Raw genomic sequence first — 8364 nt, forward strand, 5'->3', positions numbered from 1 at the left:
GCGAAGGTCTCGACCGGTGGCTGTTGTTACGTCTCAGCACGACCAAGGGCCTTGATTAGACGATTACCACGAGGCAACCTCACCCATCCATCAGCGCCTATCAGCGACAGCAATTATGTTCCCCCTCTTTGAGTTCTTTTCGAGGTGTAGCCTGTATCATGGCTACACCTCCACAGGCTCATACAGCCTGTGTCATACAGGCTGTATGCAGTGGCGTAGCTAGGTGGTCTTGCACCCGGGGCCCATAGGTCTTCTGTCACCCCCCCCCCCCCCCCCCGGGTGTAGTCGAGGAAGGGTCGACAATTTCCGGGTTTCAGCACCACTACAGCCACTTTGGATACCGTGCACGTCCCCCGGATCCCCCTCTCCTTCGCTTCCTTTCCCAGAGATTGCGAATGTAGCAGGTATACACGCTGTTTTTTCTGCGCCAAATAACACAGGGTGCTGCACTGATAACTTGCGATAAGCGCATGTGCACATCTTCTGTCAGACTGTAAGGCTTGGCAGCCAATACAAATGCAGCATCGTGCAAAATGTGGCTCACGTCACAGGTAACAAAATATATATTTATAAAGTTTTAATTACCAATTTTAGCGGCAATATTGCATTTGCAAAATTGAAGCCCGACATTGATATCTTGCCCTACAACAACTTCACAAAAATCGTCGTAGGTACTATGGCGGGCAGTATTTTGGCTGTGGGCAGCCCTGAACAAAAACAAAAATGAAATTGTGTGTCAGTGACGCTGATCTCCCCACCCTATTAGAAAATGCCACCTGCCTCCCTGCGGCGCGGGCTCCAATGCTATGACAATTGCGAGTTCTGTTTATTCTGATCAATAAAGCCTTGTTTTTATTTGCTGCTATACGGACAAACGTGATTATCCGAGCTGCGGTACCACCACAAGATTGGGAACAGAATAGAGCACGCTTCGCGTCGATACTTGGTGTCACCATTAAAAAAAAAAAAAGAAAGAAAAAAGAAAGGCCGTGATGAAGCCCGCGCCAGCGAAATCTTGCACTACTGTTGGTCTGCACTCGCAATGGAGATGATTGAGGGATCAGCGTCACTGGTCCACTATTTAATATTTCTGTCGCTGCTGCCACACTGGGCGCCGCCCGCAGTGCCAAAGTACTGTAGGCTGTAGCACCCAAAACGATGTTGTTTAAGAAGTTTTTCTTGCGTTAATAATATGACTGAGTCCTCGATTCTCGAATTGAAGTGCTTCCTCTATAAGTACTAATTAAAGGGTTATTCAGGATATGGTTATAACTTATCTGCCATATTTCTTACGCTACCGAGTTCCTAGTTATCACAAAGACACATAACGTTACAGAATATCGGGAAATATTATTACAAAATTAATCTTTTTTTATAAGCTCCCGTGTAGCTGACACAGACACTGTACTTGTGACATGAAGTCACACAGCAACAAAATTATAAAGAAACGGTTAGCTTGGACTAGGAGAAATATATTTTATTGAACACCGCGAAACTGATAAAGAACGAATACAACGATTCAAAATTCATAAATAGAACACAGTATACATATTGCCGATGCACAAACCATGGTGGGACATCGAGCCTTTTGCACTAAAGTAATTACCGGTATGGACACATTTCCTTCAGAAGTTCTTTTTCCGACACTTCGCTTCTGCAAACTCATTACAGTAGTAAAAATTATATATTTTTTACATGTTCTTTTTCTATGGTCAGTATCGCCAAGTTTGACAGCATTTCATCACTCATGGTGGAGCGCAGAGACGTCTTGATCAGCTTTAACTTGGAAAAGTTCCTTTTGCATGATGCAACTAACATGCAGATCGTGAGGAACAAGCGAAATATAACAGTAAGTAAGAAGTTCCATTTGGCGATAAATTCCAGGAACTCCAGGCACCGAGTCTGAAGACGATCCAGAGAATCCCATTCGCGACTTTTCACGGCCGCACTTATGCAATGTCGCTCTCAACGAACGCTTCGCCGTAAACGCGAGCGCCGGGCGCGCTCGTTGAACGCCCTCTCGCTGCTGTCTTTGTTCGTCTTCGCTGCGCGTTCGGAGCGGAAGATGGACCCAAGAGCCTCAACGCCTTATAACGCCTGACTGTATGTTTAGCGACGCCGGCTCCCAGCATGAACGCACGGCACGAGCGCACCCCACATGAAACGTTCCGCTAAGGCGAGTAGTTCAGCGACTATATTGCGAAGTAAATTTTTTAGCCTGCACTTTCGTGCAATTATTTCGTGGGGTGTTGATAGAGCTGCAACGGACAATTCTGCGGCGCAACCCATCGGGTACATGAGCTCGGGCTACTGGATGCCGGAGCATTCTTTGCCATTTGCGCCCAGTCAAGGCGGCGGAAAAAGGGGTGTCTTCAGGCGTATGACACCCCCCCCCCCCCCCCCCCCCCACTGGCCCCTTGCACCCGGGGCCCACGGCCCCCCGGCCCCCACTGTTGCTACGCCACTGGCTGTATGACACAGGAGAGCGCGGCGGTCAGGCGACGCGAAGGGTCATACCAGGCAGTGCATTCCGAATGCAATGTCAAAAGGCAGGTGTACAGTACGTAAGGTATCGGGGGTCTACAGCGAGGGTAATGGCCTACGTGCCCTTTGTATTCCCTGCTCGACAAGCTTGACGATAGCTTTCAGACAGCGCCCGCCTCGAATACGGCTTAAAGAGATGACGCGGCAGTAGGCTATTCAGAATGAATAACGGCGATACAGGTTTTGTGGAAACAGATTGTTTTAGAAGCTCAGTGATATTCTGAAAGAGAGAGCTTGCGCGCGCATGAAATTTGGAAAATTTTTTTTCCGGATTTGTCTTTCTTTTTTTATGCAGATAGGCTTGATTTTTTGTGAGATACGCTTGCACCGCCAAGTCTAGGTTATTTGTTAGAAATCTGTAGTGGCGCGCTCGAGTATCAGTTCACTTTTCGGGAGTGGTGGCAAGAGATTTTTCTTTGAAAGTAAAAGGCGTTATGGAGCCTCTGTTTAGACGCATAATTTAGAAGGTGTTTGCACTGTTCCCTTAAGGCGTGTCTTGCTCGGGTACAGAGAAACAGAGCGTTGGTGCGTGTCTCGCACGTGTATTAATAAGCATGTTGAGTATCGCTCAGAGCGTGCGTGGAAGTATGTAGAAACAAGCTCGAATTTTTATGTAGTTTCGAGCGTGAGTCATTTGCGCAACATCTTTTTGGTTATTTATTTAGTGCGGGTGCTTTGTGGCTAAGAAAGAAAATGTTAGTGCTGGAGTCGCACGAAAGTGGAAGATTGGCGGAACCTTATTCGGAATATGCTGATTGTTTTGAGCGGATAGCCTTGTCTTCACGGCCTGTGCTTGCCTCGCCAGACTTTTGCAGAGAATGCATTCTCTTGTGTGAGGCCATCGACCGGGGTCTATAGGTGTCGTCTTTGCCCAACTTAACGAACGCGGTGAAGAGCGTCCCGTGGTGTACCTCAGTTGAAAACTGACACCACGAAAAGAGGCGTTTAGCAGCTCGGAGAAAGAGTGTTTGCGCATATAATGGGCCATTCAAAAGCTAAGATGCTATATTCAAGGCACGGAATTCACATTCGAGAACGAACACGGTCCTCTTGCATGGCTGAAGCAAATGTAGGGAAAAAAACGAGAGACTGCAGTCTCCCGTTTTAGCGACACGCCTAACGGACGCTATGATCCCCGCATCGCTTACAAAGTTCTACTCTCTCTCTCTCTCTCTCTCTCTCTCTCTCTCTCTCTCTCTCTCTCTCTCTCTCTCTCTCTCTCTCTCTCTCATATCTCTCTCTCTCTCTCCCCCCAATAACATCGGTAACGATGAGTACAAAACATGTTGTAAAAGAAATACCCCGAGTTCGTTGCTTAAAATCGCTGGCTCAGGCCGTCTGCATTCACAACTTCAAGGTCAAATATAGCAAAGGGAGCCAGAATAAGAATACAAACGGTCTGAACCGGGGTCTGAACCAGCAACGAACGCGGGGTATTTTCTTTTACAACGCGTTTTGTACGTATCGCTACCGATGTTATTGAGATAGCGATGCGGGGTTCACAGCGTCTGGTAGGCGTGTCGCTCGGGCACGTCCGCCAGAGTGTGCGTGTGCAGGTGTTTTCCCAGGTAGGAGGCCACGTGGGCCATGTAACGAAGGGACCCCACACGATCATCCGACGAATTAGCGCGCTGCACTATGAGGTCGTGCCGTACGGAATTTCGCTTTCACAGCGGCGCCGCTCGCGACCGGAAATATATAGTTTTGTCAGCGCTGATAAACTTTGGGACTCTTGTTTCTTACTTTCTCTTTGCTAAGCGTCCTTTTTTTTCCCGCTATCCTGTTATGTTTGTAGCATCGGGACGATGTGTTTAAAAGGGGGGCACTGACACGCGTACTTGTTTGTCTTTCTCGGGTCGGGTGACCGCTTTTTCACCGGCTAACCAAGGTTCAGCGTTATCGCTCAGCGCAGGACGCGCCTGCATTTATCGAAGTTTATAGAATGTTATTGATGGTTCTATCCGTTGTCTTTCATCACCGAACTTTGCGTAATCTGATTTTATGCGTGACGCGAATTGTGTAGTACTTTCTGGAAGAAACGCGGGCACCAGCGATTATTCTGGAACCTTCGATGACTACAGGCATTACTTTGTTAATGATATGTAAGATGCAGCAGGCTTGCTGCACTGCTACGGCACATTATGAGAAGTTATACTTTAATTCATTTTTAATTTAAATAATTTAATTAATTTACAATGAACAAGGACGTCCTGTGGATATCCTAAATCCACAACGAAATGTCCCAGAAACGTCCTACATCCTCACAGAAATGTCCTTAGGACGTACTCGGCATAATGCAATAAAAATAATCCATATTTAGACATCTCTTGGGCGTCCGAATATCCCATTATGACGTTCGTGGGACATTTCTATGCACGCCAATTCTCGTGCATGGGACGATCCCATGGACATCCAAGAATGATCCGCAGGCTTCCTAGGTAAGTCCTACGGACGTTCGAACGTCCCGTTTCGGATCTCTGCTGGACGTCTGCAGGACGTTGGTGGTCCAATGGGATCTATATGAAAGCCGACGCGCTTGCTCCGAAGATCAGATTTCAATGATCGCCGACTGTGTTCGCCGCTATCATTGTGCTTTTGAGTGTATAACTTGATTTTGCGGGCACACGTTCGCCCAATAAAAAAGTTAGTTTCGTAATTCACAGTTTTGCGACTGTTTTCTTCATCGTCACTACCACGTGACAATATCCATAAGGCTTGACTGGCGAAAGTACATCACGCTTTCGTGGCTCAGATTGCGCTTCCGCTTTTGTCCCAGGGCCCTAAAATATCGCTAGCATGTATTTGTCCTCATATACCAAGTAAAGTTCTTGCTGCTAACCGCGCAGTAGTATGGCGAGTTCAGGGGGATGTACCTCCCTGCCTTCCTTCAAATAAATCACTTCCAATCTTAAAACCCCTTATCCACTTTGGTCCACATGACCATTAAAAAGAAAAGTGGGGTATGATGCTTAAAGGGACACTAAAGTGAAAAATGATTTCTTCTGCGTCAGTAAATTACCTTTCTACAACACCAAAAACACCACTCTTACAACGATATGACGTTTGGTAGGCCAGAAAAAGCGCAATAACGAAATACGGGTGGCGACGCCTACTTACGTTCTCGCACCTGGTGGCTGTGACGTCTTGGATTTTGATGGCATCTTCTAGGGCCTACTAATTATATATAGCGGTACAGATTGCCTACATTGCATTCTAAAGGAACCAAATATTAAACATGGCAAGTTTCGGGAACCTTTATTCAGCCAACGCGGCCCAAATGCGAAAACATACTTTGGAATCCCTGACGTCACGCTGACGTACCGGCGCTGGGGTTTCGGCGCGAAATTAAAATACTGATACTTGGACCTTCATTTTCTCATCTAATAATCAAACTATTTTTTTTTTTTTTTTGAAGTGACTGCCTGCAGGGTTCTCAAACAATCCTTCATTAGTCTAAACTGATTTATTGTTTCGCTTTAGTGTCCCTTTAAGGTTCGAGAGAACGCGGCAGACAGGAGGCGAGGACGGCCGCCATGGCGTGTCAAGCGTACACGCTGTGCAGCTCTCCGTCAGCATAAAAATATGCACTGAGGAGGAGGAGGAGGAGAGAGAGAGATACGGGATGTCGCGTGTACAATCGCAGCCGTCGACGTAAATGTCGTCAAGCCTCGGGTATCTCCAGCGAGGCTGAACTCTGCGACACGACTGAACGGTCGCGCGATGCACCGTCTCGCGGCGGCTACTCCGATGCAACGCGGCGGCATGCACTGTGCTTCCCAGGAAAGCCGAGAAGACGACCTACCTTGCCGAGGAAACGGGTGAGCACGGTATAATTCACGCGAAGCCCCATATACACAGAAGTGTTTTGTCGCATTGTGTTGTGACTGCGGTAGTTGCGTTGTGGACAGCGACGTTTACAGACTTCCTGTGACCCGCAAGGGCGCACATTCTTGTTTGGCATCCGCTAAAAATCTGCTGCGTTTAATTTCAAAGAAAACGGTACGTAATCAACTGTATGCCGCCTGACAAAAACGGAATTTGTTATATTTGGTCTACAACCATTCGTTTGTAAATTTCAGAGGCCGTTTAAAGAATGTTTTCAAACAATGTGAATATTTCACATATATATCCCCCCCACCCCTTTTTTCCCCTTACTTTTCTGTTTCAGTTTGAACAGATATTTAATAATAGCCTCTGAAAGATACCGCAATGCGTCCTATCCAGGTGGTTTACCTTGAGACGTAGACATTATTGTATTGATACGACCAAAAGCACCTACTGTGTATTTAATGAAATAAATATTAATTGACTTTTTTTAATTATTCACTTTATAGTACATGTCGCAAGCGATATTGAAGCCGGGAAGCATGTAGCATCTGTTAATCCAAGACTAGCACAGCTAGCTCTTTCGAGATATTCGATTGGAGAAATTCGAAAGAAAATTGGAGAAACAAGAAGCGCAGAGAAGTTTCACTCGTGCCATACGAGCGCATCGAAACCATTTTGTCTCTTGTGCCGTTGGCGTTGTTTGCGAGGTCCCACTGTCTTGTGTAAAAGCCTACATTGGGCGTAACTGCGTGAACAAGCGCCTGCGTCATCACAATGCTTTAAAAGGAGCGCCTACCTCCCATCTTTCAGCACACTGTAAAGCGTGCGGTTGTAGTTTTTCTTCGTTAGAACTAGGATCATCGTCAAGCAAAAGAACATAAAAGCTCGTGAACTTGCGGAAGCCTTTCACTCGCAAAAGATGCGCGCTGATTGCGTGTCGGAGCCGTCCATCTCATTGTTCGACTTTAAGACGGAAATGTTTGGGAATCTATTATATGTGATCTCATGACATGCGCACGCAGATGATGTCTTCCTTTTTTTTTTAATAAACTCCAGTTCTTATACAGCGCTCGTCCTGTGTCCTTCCTTCTTGTGATGCCGTCGCTTTCCGCGCCGACTAAAAGAATGCATCGATTTCAATTCGTCCAGCTTTCCACCTTACTCTATTACTATTCGCTGAAACGTTCGTGTTGTGTTTGTAGACTCAACTATTGATGTTTCGGTTCCTATGCAACGTACTTCATTGCCTTTGACATAAATAACACAAAGGAAAATAATAAAAAAGAGTAAAATAAAACGTGCTGTACATAGTGAGAAACTTTTCTTTTTATTATTGACTGTACGCACTCAAACTAAAGTTGAAAAATAACACATGCAGGATTCACAAAATCTGCACCATACCATCAACGATTGCTCCGCCTCCTTTTTATTCATTTTATACAAGAAATGAATAAGAAGTTAACACAACATGTCGTTTTTAGATGGAAAACGTTATGTAGGCCTGTCAGTACAAATTCACCGGAATGTTATACAAGCTAACTTGTTCACATAGGTAATTTCACACACGAAAACGAAATTCGTTGACATAGATGTCATATCAATGTGCTGCTCATTTTCTGCTACCGAAAGCGTTGAACAGCGCCTTCAAGTATTAATAAATTCTACTAATATGAATCCTGTACCTCAAGCACTCAATCTTCGAATTTTTCTTTTAGAGTTTCATTTTCTTTTTCTGTGCTGTTTCTTCTGTACACACGATGGTAACAGTAGTTACGCTGCTTCCCTATTACGACTCAATGGGCAGAGTCACGGTGCTAAAAGAGGGCCAGTCTTGCAGTTTTCTTTACCGAAGGCACCATGAAGTTAGGAACGACGAAGTATTGCCCGATTTGAATAACTGCACTATCTATCGAAACGATAGGAATGACAAAAGTGGAGGTGGGGTGTTTATTGCAGTAAAGAGCATATAACTTCTTTTCACATTGACATTCC

The sequence above is a fragment of the Dermacentor andersoni genome, chromosome 6, assembly GCF_023375885.2.
Source record: "Dermacentor andersoni chromosome 6, qqDerAnde1_hic_scaffold, whole genome shotgun sequence".
In the NCBI taxonomy this organism is placed as follows: domain Eukaryota; kingdom Metazoa; phylum Arthropoda; class Arachnida; order Ixodida; family Ixodidae; genus Dermacentor; species Dermacentor andersoni.